Genomic DNA, 17,169 nt, shown 5'->3' on the forward strand with positions numbered 1-17,169 from the left:
TCTGTCTCACAAACCCCATAGGACAGTGTGTGTGTCACAAACACCATTGGACAGCATGTGTGTGTCAGAAACCCCTCTGGACAGTGTGTGTCTCACAAACCCCATTGGAAAGCGTGTGTTTGTCACAAACCAACCTGACCAGAGTGTGTGTCACTATCCCCATTGGACAGCGTGTGTGTCACAAATCCCCCTGGACAGTGTGTGTGTCAAAAAACCCTTTGGACAGTCTGAGTGCCACAAACCACTTTGAACGTTGTGTGTGTCTCAAAACCCATTGGATATAATGTGTGTCACAAACACCTTTGGACAGCGTGTGTGTTCAAAAACCCCATTGGACAGGGTGTGTGTCTCAAACACCATTCTACAGTGTGTGTGTCACGAAACCCATTCGATAGTGTGTGTCTCAAACCCCATTGGACAGTGTATGTGTGCCAAAACCTATTGGATAGTGTGTGTGTCACAAACCCCATTGGAAAGCGTGCGTGTCACAAACCTCATTGCACAGTCTGTTTGTCACAAACCCCCCTGGAGACTGTGTGTGTCACAAAATCCATTGGACAGTGTGTGTGTCACAAAACCCCCTGGACAGCGTGTGTGTCACAAACCCCTTTAGAAAGCGTGTGTGTCACAACCCCATTAAACAGTCTCTGTGTCACGAATCCCCCTTGACAGTGTGTGTGTCACGAAGACCATTGGACCGCGTGCCTGTCTCAAACCCCATTAGACATTGTGTGTTTTTAACAAACCCCCCAGGACAGCATATAGGTCACAAAAGACATTGCAAAGTGTGTGTCACAAACAACTTGGACAGTGTGTGTGTCACAAACACCCCTGGACAGTGTGTTTGCACAAACCCCATTGGACAGCGTGTGTTTGTCACAAACCCATTTGGACCATGTGTGTGTGTCACAAACCCCATTGGACAGTGTGTGTGTGTGTCAAAAAACCCACTGGACAACGTGTGTGTCACAAACCAAATTGGACAGGGTGTGTGTCTCAAACACCATTGGACCGTGTGTGGGTCACAATACCCATTCAACAGTGTGTGTGTCACAAACCCCATTGGACAGCGTGCATGTCACAAACCCCCCTGGACAGTGTGTGTGTCACAAACCCGATTGGACAGCGTGTGTTTGTAACAAACCCCTTTGGACAGTGTGTGTGTCACAAACCCAATTGGACAGCATTTCTGTGTCACAAATCCCATTGGACAGCGTGTGTGTCACAAACCCCATTGGACAATGTGTGTCTAAAAAACCCCCCTGGAGAGTGTCTGTGTCTCAAACCCCATTGGACAATGTGTGTGCCAGAAAGCCCATTGGACAGCGTGTGTGTCACAAACCCAATGGACAGCGTGTGTGTGTCACAAACTCCTCTGGACACTGTGTGTGTCACAAACCCCATTGGACAGTGGGTGTGTCTCAAAACCCTTTAGACAGAGTTTGTTTCACAAACCCCCCAGGACAGCCTGTGTGTCACAAATGCCATTGGAGAGCATGTGTTTCACAACCAACCTGGACAGTGTGTGTGTCACAAACACTCCTGGACAGTGTATGTAGACACAAACCCCATTGGACACCGTGTGTGTGTCACAAACCCCATTGGATAGCGTGTGCGTCACAAACCCCCCTGGACAACGCGTGCCTCACAAACCAAGTTGGACAGGGTGTGTGTCTCAAATTCCATTGGACCGAGTATGTGACTCAAACACCATTGGACCGTGTGTGGGTCACAAAACCCATTCGACAGCGTGTGTGTCACCAACCTCATTGGACAGAGTATGTGTGTCACAAAATCCCCTGGAGAGTGTGTTTGTAACAAATCCCTTTGAACAGTGTAGGTCTCTCAAACCCCATTGTACAGCGTGTGTGTCACAAATCCCATTCGACAGAATTTGTGTGTCACAAACCCACATGGTCAGCGTGTGTGTCTCAAACCCCATTGGACAGCGTGTATTTCAAAACCCAAATATGACTCTGTGTGTGTCACAAATCCCCCTGGACAGAGTTACTTTTACAACCCCCACTGGACAGCGTGTGTGTCTCGAACCCCATTGGACAGCATGTGTGTCTCAAATCCCGTTGGACAGCGTGTGTGTAACAAACCCCATTGGACAGCGTGTGTGTCTCAAACCCCATTGGAGAGCGCGTGTGTCACAAACCCCTTCGGACATCGTGTTTGTTCTAAACCCCATTGGACAGTGTGTGTTTCACAAACCCCATTAGACAGCGTGTGTGTGTCAAAAAACGCCTTGGACAGTGCGTGTGGCACAAACCTACCTGGACAGTGTATTTGTCACAAACGCCATTGGACAGCGTGTGTCTGTCACAAACCCCCCTGGACAATGTGTGTGTCACAATCCCCACTAAAGAGTGTGTCACAAACCCCATTGGACACTGTGTGTGTCACAAACCCCATTGGACAGCGCGTGTATCACAAAGCCCATTGCACTTCGTGTTTGTCTCAAAGCCCATTGGACAGTCTGTGTTTCACAAACCCCTCTGGACTTTGTGTTTGTCTCAAACCCCTTTGGACAGAGTATGTTTTACAATGTCCCCTAGACAGCAGTTGTGTCACAAGCACTATTGGAAAGCGTGTGTATCACAAACCCCCTGGACAGTGTGTGTGTCACAAACCCCCCGGACAGGGTGTGTGTCACAAAACCCATTGCGTGTGTGTGTCACAAGCCCCATTGGACTGTGTGTGTGTCAGAAACTCCACTGGACAGTGTGTGTGTGTTACAAAATCCATTCGACAGCATGTTTGTCACAAACCCCTTTGGACAGTGTGTATCTCAAACCCTATTGGAGAGCGTGTGTGATCACAAACCCCCTGTACAGCGTGTGTCTCACAAAACCCCCTGGACAGTGTGTGTGTCACAAACGCCTCTGGACAGTGTGTTTGTCACAAACCCCATTGCCCAGTGTGTGTGTCCCAACCACCCCTGGACAGTGTGTGTGTCACAAACCCCTTTGGACAGCATGCGTGTGACAAAACCCTCTGAACAGTGTGTGTATCAAAAACCCCTCTGCACAGTGCGTGTGTCAGAACCCCCATTGAACAGCGTCTCTGTCTCAAACCCCATTGGACAACCTGTGTGTCAGAAAACCCATTGGACAGTGTGTGTGTCACAGAACCCCCGGACAGCATGTGTGTCACAAACCCCTTTGGACAGAGTGTTTGTCACAAATCCCATTGGACAGTGTATGTGTCAAAAAAACCCCTAAACAGTGTATGTGTCAAGAACCCCTCTGGACAGTCTGCGTGTCACAAACGCCATTGGACAGTGTGTGTGTCACAATGTTGGACAATGCTGGACAATGTTTCTGTCAATAAACCCATTGGACAGTGCGTTTGTCATAAACCCCATTGGACAGCGTGTGTGTGTCACAAACTCCCCTGGAGAGTGTGTTTGTCACAAACCCCATCGGACAGTATCTGTGTCTCAAACCCCATTGGACAGCCTGTGTGTCATAAACCCCATTGGACAGCATCTGTGTCTCAAACCCCATTGGACAGTGTGTGTGTTACAAACCCCAATGGACAGCACGTTTGTCACAAACCCCATTAGACATCATCTTTGTCTCAAACCCCGTTGGACACTGTGTATTTCACAAACCCCAATGGACAGCATGTGTGTCACAAAGCCCCCTGGACAGTGTGTGTGTCACAAACCCCTTTGGACAATCTGTGTGTCTCAAACCCCATTGGACAGCGTCTGTGTCACAAATCCGCCTAGACAGCGTGTCTGTCTCAAATTCCATTGGACAGTGTGGGTGTAACAAACCATATTGGACAGTTTGTTTGTCACAAACACCCCTGGACAGTGTGTGTGTCACAAACCCCATTGGACTGTGTGTGTGTCTCAATCCCCCTTGGACAGTGTGTGTGTGTGTCACAAACCCCTTCTGGAAAGCGTGTGTGTCACAAACCCCCCAGAACAGCGTGTGTGTCAGAAATGCCTTTGGACAGCGTGTGTGTCACAAACCCCATTGGATAGCATGTGTTTCACAAACCCCTTTGGACAGTGTGTGTGTGTGTGTCACAAACCCCTTCCAGACAGCGTGTGTGTCACAAACCCCATTGGACTGTGTGTGTGTCTCAATCTCCCTTGGACAGTGTGTGTGTGTGTCACAAACCCCTTCTGGACAGTGTGTATGTGTGTCACAAACCCCTTCTGGACAGCGTGTGTGTCACAAACCTCCCAGAATAGCGTGTGTGTCAGAAATGCCATTGGACACCGTGTGTGTCACAAACACCCTGGACTGTGTGTGTGTCACAAACTCCATTGGACAGTGTGTGTGTCACAATGTTGGACAATGCTGGACAATGTTTCTGTCAATAAACCCATTGGACTGTGCGTTTGTCATAAACCCCATTGGACAGCATGTGTGTCAAAACCCCCCTTGACAGCAGTCTCACAAACCCCTGTAGACAGTGTTTGTGTCTCAAACCCCACTGGACAGCGTCTGTCTCACAAACCCCATAGGACAGTGTGTGTGTCTCAAACACCATTGGACAGTGTGTGGCCACAAAACCCATTCGACAGCGTGTGTGTTAAAATTCCCCCTGGATAGTGTGTGTGTCACAAACCCGATTGGACAGCGTGTGTTTGTAACAAAACCATTTGGACAGTGTGTGTCTCACAAACCCCATTGGACAGTGTTTCTGTGTTACAAATCCCATTGGACAGCGTGTGTGTCACAAACCCCGTTGGACAGTGTGTGTCTAAAAAACCCCCCTGGAGAGTGTCTGTGTCTCAAACCCCATTGGAGAATGTGTGTGCCACAAAGCCCATTGGACAGCGTGTGTGAGTCACAAACCCCATTGGACAGCGTGTGTGCGTCACAAACTCCTCTGCACACTGTGTGTGTCACAAACCCCATTGGACAGTGTGTGTGGCTCAAACCCCTTTCGACAGCATGTGTTTCACAAACCCCCCAGGACAGTGTGTGTGTCACAAACGCCATTGGAAAGCATATGTGTCACAAACAACCTGGACAGTGTGTGTGTCACAGACACTCCTGGACAGTGTGTGTAGTCACAAACCCCATTGGACACCGTTTGTGTGTCACAAACCCCTTTGGACAGTGTGTGTGTGTCTCAAAAAAAACCCTGGACAACGCGTGCCTCACAAACCAAGTTGGACAGGGTGTGTGTCTCAAACCCCATTGGACAGCGTGTGTGTCACAAACCCCTCTGGACAGTGTGTGTGACACAAACCCCATTTGACAGGGTGTGTGTCTCAAATTCCATTGGACAGGGTATGTGTATCAAACCCCATTGGACAGCGTGTGTGTGTTTCACAAACCGCTTTGGACAGTGTGTGTGCCTCAAAAAAACCCCTGGACAACATGTGTGTCACAAACTAAATTGGACAGGGTGTGTGTCTCAAACACCATTGGACCGTGTGTGGTCACAAAACCCATTCGATAGCGTGTGTGTTACAAATCCCCCTAGACAGTGTGTGTGTCACAAACTCCATTGGACAGCGTGTGTTTGTAACAAAACCCTTTGGACAGTGTGTGTGTCACAAACCCAATTGGACAGCGTTTCTGTGTCACAAATCCCATTGGACAGCGTGTGTGTCACAAACCCCGTTGGACAATGTGTGTCTAAAAAACCCCCCTGGACACTGTGTGTGTTACAAACCCCATTGGACAGTGTGCGTTTGACAAACCCCTCTGGACAGTGTGTGTGTTCACTAACCCCTCTAGACAGTGTGTGTGTCACAAACCCACCTGGACAGCTAGTGTGTCATAAATCCCATTGGGCACTGTGTGTGTCACAAACCCAACTGGGCAGGGTTTGTGTCTCTAACGCCATTGGACAGTGTGTGTGTGTCACAAACCCCTTTGGACAGAGTGTGTCTGTCTCAAATAAAACCGTGGACAATGTGTGTGTCACATACCAAATTGGACAGGGTGTGTGTCTCAAACATCATTAAACCATGTGTGGGTCACAAAGCCCATTCGACAGCGTGTGTGTCACAAACCATATTGCACAGAGTGTGTGTGTCACAAACCCCCCTGGACAGTGTGTGTGTCATGAACCCCTTTGGACAGGGTGTGTCTCTCAAACGCCATTGTACAGCGTGTGTCTCACAAACCGCATTGGACAGCGTGTGTGTCACAAACCCCCTGGACAGTGTGTGTGTCACAAAACCCCCTGGACAGGGTGTGTGTCACAAACCCCATTGGAAAGCCTGTGTGTGTCTCAAATCCCTCTAGACAGTGTGTGTGTCACAAACCCCATTAGACAGTGTGTGTGTGTGAAATAAACCCGTGGCCAGTGTTTGTGGCACAAACCTCCCTGGACAGTGTGTTTGTCAGAAACACCATTGGACAGCGTGTGTGTGTCACAAACCCCTCTCGACAGTGTATATGTCACAGAACCCATTGGAGTACGTGTTTGTGTCACAAACCCCCTCTGGACAATGTGTGTGTTACAATCCCCATTGGACAGTGTTTGTGTCACAAACCCCATTGGACAGCGCGTGTGTCACAAAGCCTATTGGACTTCATGTTTGTCTCATAACCCATTGGCCAGTGTGTGTTTCACAAACCCCTCTGGACTTTGTGTGTGTCTCAAACCAAATTGGACACTGTATGTTTCACAATGTCCCCTAGACAGCGGTTATGTCACAGACCCCATTGCAGAACGTGTGTGTGTCACAAACCCCCCTGGACAATGTGTGTGTTACGATCCCCATTGGAGAGTGTTTGTGTAACAAAAATAGGTGCACAGTGTGTTTTTAAAAAACCCCATTGGACAGCTTGTGCATCACAAACCCCCCTGGACAGCCTTTGTGTCACAAAGCCCTTTGGACAGTGTTTGTGTGTGTCTCAAAACACCACCTGCACAACGTGTGTGTCACAAACCAAATTGTACAGGGTGTGTTTCTCAAACACCATTGGACCATGTGTGGGTCACAAAACCCATTCGACAGCATGTGTATCACAAACCCCATTGGACAGCGTGTGTGTCACAAACCCCCCTGGACAGTGTGTGTGTCACAAACTCCATTGGACAGGGTGTGTGTCTCAAATTCCATTGAACAGAGTATGTGAGTCAAACACCATTGGACCATGTGTGGGTCATAAAACCCCCTGGAGAGTGTGTTTGTCACAAACTCCTTTGGACAGCTAGTGTGTCATAAATCCCATTGGGCACTGTGTGTGTCACAAACCCAACTGGGCAGGGTTTGTGTCTCTAACGCCATTGGACAGTGTGTGTGTCACAAATCCCATTCGACAGCATGTGTGTCACAAACCCTATTGGACAGTGTGTGTGTGTCACAAGCCCCATTGGACTGTGTGTGTGTCAGAAACTTCATTGGACAGTGTGTGTGTCACAAAACCCATTCGACAGCATGTATGTCACAAACCCCTTTGGACAGTGTGTGTCTCAAACACTACTGGAGAGCGTGTGTGATCACAAACCCCCTGTACAGTGTGTGTGTCACAAAACCCATTGGACAGTGTGTGTGCCACAAAACCCCCTAGACAGCATGTGTGTCACAAACGCCTCTGGACAGTGTGTTTGTTACAAACCCCTTTGGACAGAGTGTGTCTGCCTCAAAAAACCGGCTGGACAATGTGTGTGTCAAAAACCAAATTGGACACGGTGTGTGTCTCAAACACCATTGGACAGTGTGTGGGTCACAAAACCCATTAGACAGCGTGTGTGTCACAAACCTCATTGCACAGTGTTATTCTCACAAATACTTTTATACCCCTCTTTACTCTTACTTTTACACCCCTCCCTGGACAGCATGTGTGTCACAAAACCCATTGGACAGCCTGTGTGTCATAAACCCCATTGGACAGCATCTGTGTCTCAAACCCCATTGGACAGTGTGTGTGTTACAAACCCCAATGGACAGCACGTTTGTCACAAACCCCATTAGACATCGTCTTTGTCTCAAACCCCGTTGGACACTGTGTATTTCACAAACCCCAATGGACAGCATGTGTGTCACAAAGCCCCCTGGACAGCTTGTGTGTCACAAAATCCCCTGGACAGCGATTGTGTCACAAACTCCTTTGCACAGTGTGTGTGTCTCAAACCCCATTGGAAAGCGTGTGTGTCACAAATCCCATTGGACATCGTGTTTGTCCTAAACCCCATTGGAAAGCGTGTGTGTCACAAATCCCATTGGACATCGTGTTTGTCCTAAACCCCATTGGACAGTGTGTGTTTCACAAACCCCTTTGGACAGTGTGTGTGTCACAAAAGCCCATCCACAGCGTGTGTGTAACATACCTCTTTTTAACAGCTTGTGTGTCACAAACCCCATTAAACAGTGTGTGTGTCACAAAACCCATTGAACAACGTATGTGTCTCAAACCCCATTGGACAGTGTGTGTTTCACAAACCCCTCGGGACTGTATTTGTGTCTCAAACCCCATTGGACAGCGGTTGTGTCACAAACGCCATTGGAAAGCCTGTGTGTTTTTCAAATCCCTCTGCACAGTGTGTGTGTCACAAACCCCATTAGACAGTGTGTGTGTGTCAAACAAACCCCTGGCCAGTGTTTGTGGCACAAACCTCCCTGGACAGTGTGTTTGTCAGAAACGCCATTGGACAGCGTGTGAGTGTCACAAACCCCTGTCGACAGTGTGTATGTCACAGATCCCACTGGAGTATGTGTCTGTGTCACAAACTCCCCTAGGCAATGTGTGTGTCACAATCCCCATCGGACAGTGTTTGTGTCACAAACCCCATTGGACAGTGTCTGTGTCACAAACCCCATTGGGCAGCGCGTGTGTCACAAAGCCTATTGAACTTCGTGTTTGTCTCAAAACCCATTGGACAGTGTGTGTTTCACAAACTCCTCTGGACTTTGTGTGTGTCTCAAACCCCATTGGACAGTGTATGTTTCACAATGTCCCTATGGCAGAATGCAACCCCCCCCCCCACCTCTCTCCCCCTCTCTGCCCCCACTCTCTCCCTCCCTCCTTCAGTATGGAGGAGTGGGCACATTCCCCTCTCTCCTGGCTGCCGTGGGCCTAACAGCTTTTTTGTCTGGCCCCAGAGCACCCATACCAGAGTCGTTAGTGGCAAAAGCCACTGGGCGCCCACGCCCAGGGTGGGGGATGTTTTCGGGGGGCTTCCGGGAATAGGAGGAATGACTGCAGTCAGGTCAAGGTCTCATAAAACGGGACTCTCGTCGAAAACTTCCTTTTGCCTTGGAGTTTTCTTGGAGAACGAGCTTAGCCGCTGCCGCCAGGAGCCACGGCCCCCCGCCCCAGCTCCCCAGAACGGAGTCTCCACTTGCCTCGCCGCCACGGTCGTGAGTAAAACTTCTCGCAGGATTGCGAGTATATTTATACTTTCTGTGCACGTTTGCACACGTACTTTAAATTATTTCCTCTCACGATTGCGAGTGTATTACAAATTTACCCTCGCGGAATCGCAAGTGTACACTTTCCGTACTCATTACAAGTACGCGTATCTCTTTAAAATAATTATGCGATAGGCTTGGGCAAGTGTGTGCTTCTCCAGGACTCAGGGGCGACTCCAGCATTGTTTTGAGTGAAGCCACGTGCATGCACTCTGTGGACCACCTGCGGTAGTGGTTGCTGCCCCTAAATAAGTTTCCTCAGCTGATATCCAAACCTGTATTTAAGTCACTTTTGGAATATTAAAACCCTGTTCTCACCAGTTTAGTAAAGGTTGCTTTGGACCCTGGTGTCCCTTAAATTAACCTCGGGGTAATATTCCGTGACAGTCCCCTAGACAATGGTTGTGTCAAAAACACCATTGGAAAGCGTGTGTGTCACAAAACCCCTGGATAGTGTGTGTGTCACAAACCCCTTCAGACAGTGTGTGTGTGTCAAAAACCCCCTGGACAGTGCGTGTGGCACAAACCTACCTGGAGAGTGTGTTTGTCACAAACGCCATTGGACAGCGTGTGTCTGTCAAAAACCCTCCTGGACAATGTTTGTGTCACAATCCCCATCGGATAGTGTTTGTGTCACAAATCCCATTTGACAGCATGTATGTCACAAACCCCTTTGGACAGTGTGGGTCTCAAACTCTATTGGAGAACGTGTGTGATCACAAACCCCCTGTACAGCGTGTGTGTCACAAAACCCATTGGACAGTGTGTGTGTCACAAAACCCCTGGACAGCGTGTGTGTCACAAATGCCTCTGGACAGCGTGTTTGTCATAAACCCCATTGTACAGTGTGTGTGTCTCAACCCCCCTGGACAGTGTTTGTGTCAAAAACCCCTCTGCACAGTGTGTGTGTCAGAACCCCCATTGAACAGCGTCTCTGTCTCAAACCCCATTGGACAACCTGTGTTTCAGAAAACCCATTGGACAGTGTATGTGTCACAGAACCCCCTGGACAGCGTGTGTGTCACAAAACCCATTGGACAGTTTGTGTCTCACAAAACCCCCTGGACAGTGTGTGTGTCACAAACCCTTTTGGTTAGAGTGTTTGTCACAAACACCATTGAACATTGTGTGTGTCACAAACTCCCCTGGACAGTGTGTGTATCACAAGCCCCATTGGAAAGCGTGTGTCTGTCAAAAACCCTCCTGGACAATGTTTGTGTCACAATCCCCATTAGACAGAGTGTATAGATGGCTGTTTCATGTTCACACAAAGGCACAAGGTCGGGTTTTTCTTCTGTGTGTGCACACGCGATTCCGTTGTCTCTTCGGAACAGACGTACCTTTCTGCATGCTAAGCTACGTGGTAAATGGCATCTGCCGATATTTTGGTATACAGTGGAGTCTGCGTGTTCCGACAGCAGCATCTCCGCAGACGACTCCACAGACCCGGTTCTGAAAGCCCCACACCCCAGGAACGAAGGTATAAACAAGCCTTGGTGTGCGCAATCACATATTCTGACAGACATCTTTTATGCCACAGCAGCACCAACGTATTTGCGTTCAAGCACGTATAAGAAACAAGGTGTGAACCGGGGATCTGTTGGTATTTTCTGCGTACGGCATGCTTCGTGGTAGCTTACTTGCCGATCGAAGGCTCAGCGGTTTCTATACACGACTCGGTATAGGGAGATGAAGAGAGAGCATCGGAAAACTTGCATTTTCTGCGCTGGAACCTAGTTGCTACGCCTTCTGTTTGTCCACATGAACACAACGATTCCTCACTGAAAACCAAGCAGAACCCTTTCAACAAGCTCCCAGGTATGTACACCCACCGCCTCATGCACTCAAAAGCAGCTAGAGAAAAGCACCTACCTTTTCACACACTGATGCTTAAGCAAACGCCTGGCCACACACATGCACACATCCGCAAGCGCGCCCACTCTCCTCTGTGGATAGAAAGATGTACGTGAAACGTACTGACATGCTTGAGGGTAAACACGTCCGTTGATGGTTGATGTACTACATCACGCATACGTGGCTGCACGAGAGGATTCTTTTGGAGGGTACCTGCAGATATGTCCCTGTTCTTGGACGACCGTGTGCGTGAAAGCATTTGTGTCTACAAACGATTGTCTGTCCAGACGCGTGTGTCTTGATGCTGGCTCCAGTCATGCTTACATTGGAGTGAGTGCACAGCTGCGCCATTTGTTGGCAAGGTTCCGCGTGTTGCACGACGTGGTCCAGTCCTGCATTTATCACGCGGACAGATGCGAGGGAGCTCTGCTAAGTAAAGGAGCAAAGACAGTCGTAGGCAGAACTGAATGCTGCTCCGAGCTACTTCTCACCTATGGCAAATGCTTCACAGTTGCCCGACAAAAGGCGCTCAGCAGTCGATCTACAAGAGAAACGAAACAGATCATGCCTTAACGTGAAAGAGCAACAAGGCATCTCTGCACAATCTTGTCCCTGATCTATAGCTGAGGGCAAACACTTGTGTGCTTGTCGGAGAAAATGTCTCTTGCCTGTAAGTGTCTGGGAGTTTCGCGCAGGTCAGTGTAGTTGATTCGAAAATCAACGTCTAGGATACCTGCAGAGCGGTCCCTGTTGGTGTGGGGACAGTGTACGTGTAATTCAGTCAGTGTTTTTTAGCGGCTGCAGTATCTATCTGTCGCTCCACACGTGTGTGAACGCATGTCTTTCTCTCCACAAACATGTGTGTTGCTTTCATCGCACATGTGCATCTGTGCTAGTGTTGAGCTCAGCGCAGTATGTCTGTTGACACTTGGTGTGCGTTGGCTGTGCCTGTGTGTAACAAAGCACAGCCATGACTGCTCCAGTGAAGAGAGAAAAGGGAAATCATCTAGGCACAGGCAACACAGGAACACCGAAGAGGGATTGACGTGTGCTCGACAGAGACGGATTTTCTGCGCTGACATTTCTCAGGAACACGAGAAGACAGCTGAGCTTTAGATCGGCAGGAGAAATGCTTCCGAAGACGGCATTTAGCAAATGAACAGCAGCGTGCACGGCTTTCAGGAGTGTGCCTGAAAGGTGCGAAAACCAGCAGAGCCTGTGCTCAAAAGCTGGTGGCTCTGTGATGGCATTGATGCACGTCCCCGTGTCTGCGAGTGTATAGACGGCTGTTTCATGTTCACACAAAGGCACAAGGTCGGGTTTTTCTTCTGTGTGTGCACACGTGATTCCGTTGTCTCTTCGGAACAGACGTATGCTGTCCAGGGGGGTTTGTGATACACACACTGCCCAATGGGGTTTGTGACACAAACACTCTCCAGAGGGTTTGTGAGACTCAAACTGTCCAATGGGGTTTGTGACATACACGCTGTCCAATGGGCTTCATGACACACACACTGTCCAATGGACTTTTTTACAACCACACACTGTCCAATGGCGTTTGTGACACACACACTGTTCAATGGGTTTTGTGACAAACACGCTGTCCATGTGGGTTTGTGACACACACTCTGTCCAATCAGGTATTTGAGACACACGCTGTCCAATGCGGTTTGTCACACACACTGTCCAGAGGGGTTTGTCACGCGCACACTGTCCAATGGGGTTTGTGCCACACACAGTGTCCAGTGGGGTTTAGTGACACACATACTATGCAATGGGGATTGTGACAAACACACTGTCCAGGGGGTTTGTGACACACACAATGTCCAAGGGGATTTGTGACAAACACGCTGTCCAAAGGGGTGTGTGACACACACGCTGTCCAGGGGATGTTGTGACAACACACTGTCCAATAGGGATTCTGACACACACACTATCCAGTGTGGTTTGAGACACACTCACTGTCTAATGGATTTTTGACACACACACTGTCCAACGGGCTTTGCGACACACACACTATCCAGGGGGGTTTGTGACACACACACTGTCCAAAAGGTTTGTGACACACAGGCTGTCCAATGGAGTTTGTGACACGCACATTGTTCCTAGGGATTTGTGACACACACACTGTCCAGAGGGTACTGTCTCACGCATGCTGTCTAAAGGAGTTTGTGACACACACGCTGTCCAGGGGGGTTTGTGACACACACACGCTATCCTAAGGGGTTTGTGACACACACGCTGTCTAGGGGGTTTTGTGGAACAGACGCTGTCCAATGCGGTTTGTGACACAAACACTGTCCAGTGGGGTTTGTGAACACACACACTGTCCAGAGGGGTTTGTGGACACACAAACTGCCGAGAGGGTTTTGTCACACGCACGCTGTCCAATGGCGCTTGTGACACACACACTGTCCAAGAGGGTTTGTGACACACACACTGTTCAATGGTGTTTGTGACAAACACTCTAACCAAAAGGGTTTGTGACACACACACTGTCCAGAGGTGTTTCTGACACAAACACTCTTTAGGGGGTTTTGTGACACATACACTGTCCAATGGGTTTTGTGACAAACACGCTGTCCAAAGGGGTTTGTGACACACATGCTGTCCAATGGGTTTTCTGACACACAGGTTGTCCAATGAGGTTTTTGACACAGACGCTGTTCAATGGGGGTTGTGACACACACACTGTCCAGAGGGTATTGTCACACGCATTCTATGCAAAGGAGTTTGTGGCACAAACACTGTCCAGGGGGGGTTGGGAAAAACACACTGTACAATGGGGTTTGTGACAAACACGCTGTCCAGAGGTGTTTCTGACAGACACGCTGTCCAGGGGGTTTTGTGACACACACACTGTCCATGGGTTTTGTGACACACACGCTGTCCAGGGGGTTTGTGATCATACACGCTCTTCAATAGGGTTTGAGACACACACTGTCCAAAGGGGTTTGTGACAAACATGCTGTCCAATAAGGTTTGTGACACACATGCAGTCCAATGGGGTTTGTGACACACACACACTGTCCAATGGGTTTTGTGACACACACGCTGTCGAATGGGTTTTGTGACACACACACACTGTCCAATGGAGTTTCTAACACACACACTGTCCAATGGGGCTTGTGAGACACACACACCGTCCAATGGGTTTTGTGACACACACACTGTCCAGGGGTTTTGTGACATACACACTGTCCAATGGGTTTTCAGACACAGAGGTTGTCCGATGAGGTTTGTGACACAGACGCTGTTCAATCGGGGTTGTGACACACACACTGCCCAGAGGGTTTTCTCACACGCACTCTGTATAATGGGGCTTGTGACACAAACTGTCCAGGAGGGGTTTTGACACACATGCTGTTCAATGGTTTTTGTGACAAACACTCTAACCAAAAGGGTTTGTGACACACACAATGTCCAGGGTGTTTTGTGAGACACAAACTGTCCAACGGGTTTTGTGACACACATGCTGTCCAATGGGGTTTGTGACACACACACTGTCCATAGGGGTTTGTGACACACACACTCTTTAGGGGGTTTTGTGACACATACACTGTCCAATGGGATTTGTGACAAACACTCTGTCCAAAGGGTTTGTGACACACGCTGTCCAGGGGGTTCTGTGACACACACACTGTCCAATGGGTTTTCTAACACACACGTTGTCCAATGAGATTTGTGACACAGACGCTATCCAAAGGGGTTTGTGACACACAGGCTGTCCAGCGGGTTCTGTGAAACACAAACTGTCCAATGGGGTTTGTGATCACGCACATTGTCCAGAGGGGTTTGTGGACACACACACTGTCCAGAGGGCTTTGTCACACGCACGCTGTCTAATGGAACTTGTGACACACACACTGTCCAGGGGGGTTTTTGACACACACACTGTTCAAAGGGGTTTGAGACACACACACTGTCCAAAGCTGTTTGTGACACAAAGGCTGTCCAAGGGGGTTTGTGACACACATGCTGTGCAAAGGGGGTTTTGACAAACAAACTCTCCAACTATTTTTGTGACACAAACACTGTGCAATGGGGATTGTGACATACACATTGTCCAGGGGGGTTTGTGACACATACACACTGTCCAATGCCGTTTGTGACAAACACATTGTCCAGGTAGGTTTGTGCCACACGCAGGGTCCAGTGGTTTTTTGACATACACACACTGACTAATGGGGTTTGTGAAACACACACTGTCCAATGGGGTTTAGGACAAACACAATGTCCGAAGGGATTTGTGACAAACCTGCTGTCCAATGGGGTTTGAGACACACAGGCTGTCCAATGGGGTTTGTGAAACACACACTGTCCAATGGGGTTTAGGACAAAGACGTTGTCCGAAGGGGTTTGTGACACGCGCTATCCAATGGCGTTTGTGACACACACACTGTCCAATTGGGTTTGTGACACCAACACTGTCCAATGGGGATTGTGAAAAAAACACATTGTCCAGGGAGGTTTGTGAAGCACACACGTTCTCCAATGGGGTCTGTGACACACACCCTGTCCAGGGGGGTTTGTGACACACACACTCTCCAGGGGGTTTGTGACACACACTCTTTCCAATGGCGTTTGTGACACAACCGCTGTCCAATGGGGTTTGAGACACAAACACAGTCCCGAGGGTTTTGTGAAACACACACTGTCCAATGGGGTTTGAGACACACACACTGTACAATGGGGTTTAGGAGAAACACGATGTCCAATGGGATTTGTGACACACACGCTTTACAATGGAGTTTGAGACACACACACTGTGCAAAGGGGTTTGTGACACAATCGCTGTTCAGGGGGGTTTGTGACACACTAGCTATTAAAAAGGGGTTTGTGACACAGACGCTGTACAGGGGCTTTTGTGACACACACACTGTCCAATGGGGTTTGTGAAACACACACTGTCCAATGGGGTTTAGGACAAACACGATGTCCGAAGGGGTTTGTGACACACGCGCTGTCCAGAAGGGGTTTGTGACACACACACACACTGTCCAAAGGGGATTGAGACACACACACAGGTAAAAGGGTTTGTGACATACACGCTGTCCAGAAAGGGTTTGTGACACACACGCTGTCCAAAGGCATTTCTGAAACACACGCTGTCCTGGGGGGTTTGTGAACACACACGCTGTCCAGAAGGGGTTTGTGACACACACACACACACACTGTCCAAAGGGGTTTGTGACACACATGCCATCCAATGGGGTTTTTGACACACACACTGTCCAGGGTGTGTGTGTGTATGTCACAATCCTGATTGAACAGCGTTTGTCTCACAAACCCCTTTGGACAGTGTGTGTGTCACAAACCCAACTGAACAGTGTGTGTGTAACAAAGCCCATTGGACAGTGTGTTTGGCTCAAACGCCATTAGACAGCGTGTGTTTCACAAACTCCCCAGGACAGTGTGTGTGTCACAAATGCCATTGGAAAGCATGGGTGTCAGAAAGCCCATTGGACAGCGTGTGTGTGTCACAAACTCCTCTGGACACTGTGTGTGTCACAAACCCCATTGGACAGTGGGTGTGTCTCAAAACCCTTTAGACAGAGTTTGTTTCACAAACCCCCCAGGACAGTCTGTGTGTCTTTACTGCGTGAATGTGATGGTAAATTTTGTGTGTAGTAGCTGTTATTTTTTTTTTTCTCTAGCATGCTAGCTTTATTCCAGCATTCAGACTTGCGCAGCTCTGTGACAGGCTGTGTCTCCTCTCGGTGTGCTGGATTTGGTTTTTCTGTATGCACATCATGTAAAGAATCCTGGTTTTGGAATGGCAGCTGTAGCGCACCAGATGAGACACTAAAACAAAAACAAAACAAAACAAAACAAAACAAAAGAAGGTCTTGCTCAGTCCGGGTCGGCGGGTGCGGATGGGTTTCAGCGCGCAACTGACCTTTTTTGTCAGGGAGACCCAGAGGTACCTCCACCTGGCTGAGCAGTGAGTGGCCCAAAGGTGCAATATA

The sequence above is a fragment of the Nesoenas mayeri genome (genome assembly GCF_963082525.1).
Source record: "Nesoenas mayeri genome assembly, chromosome: 6".
NCBI lineage: Eukaryota > Metazoa > Chordata > Aves > Columbiformes > Columbidae > Nesoenas > Nesoenas mayeri.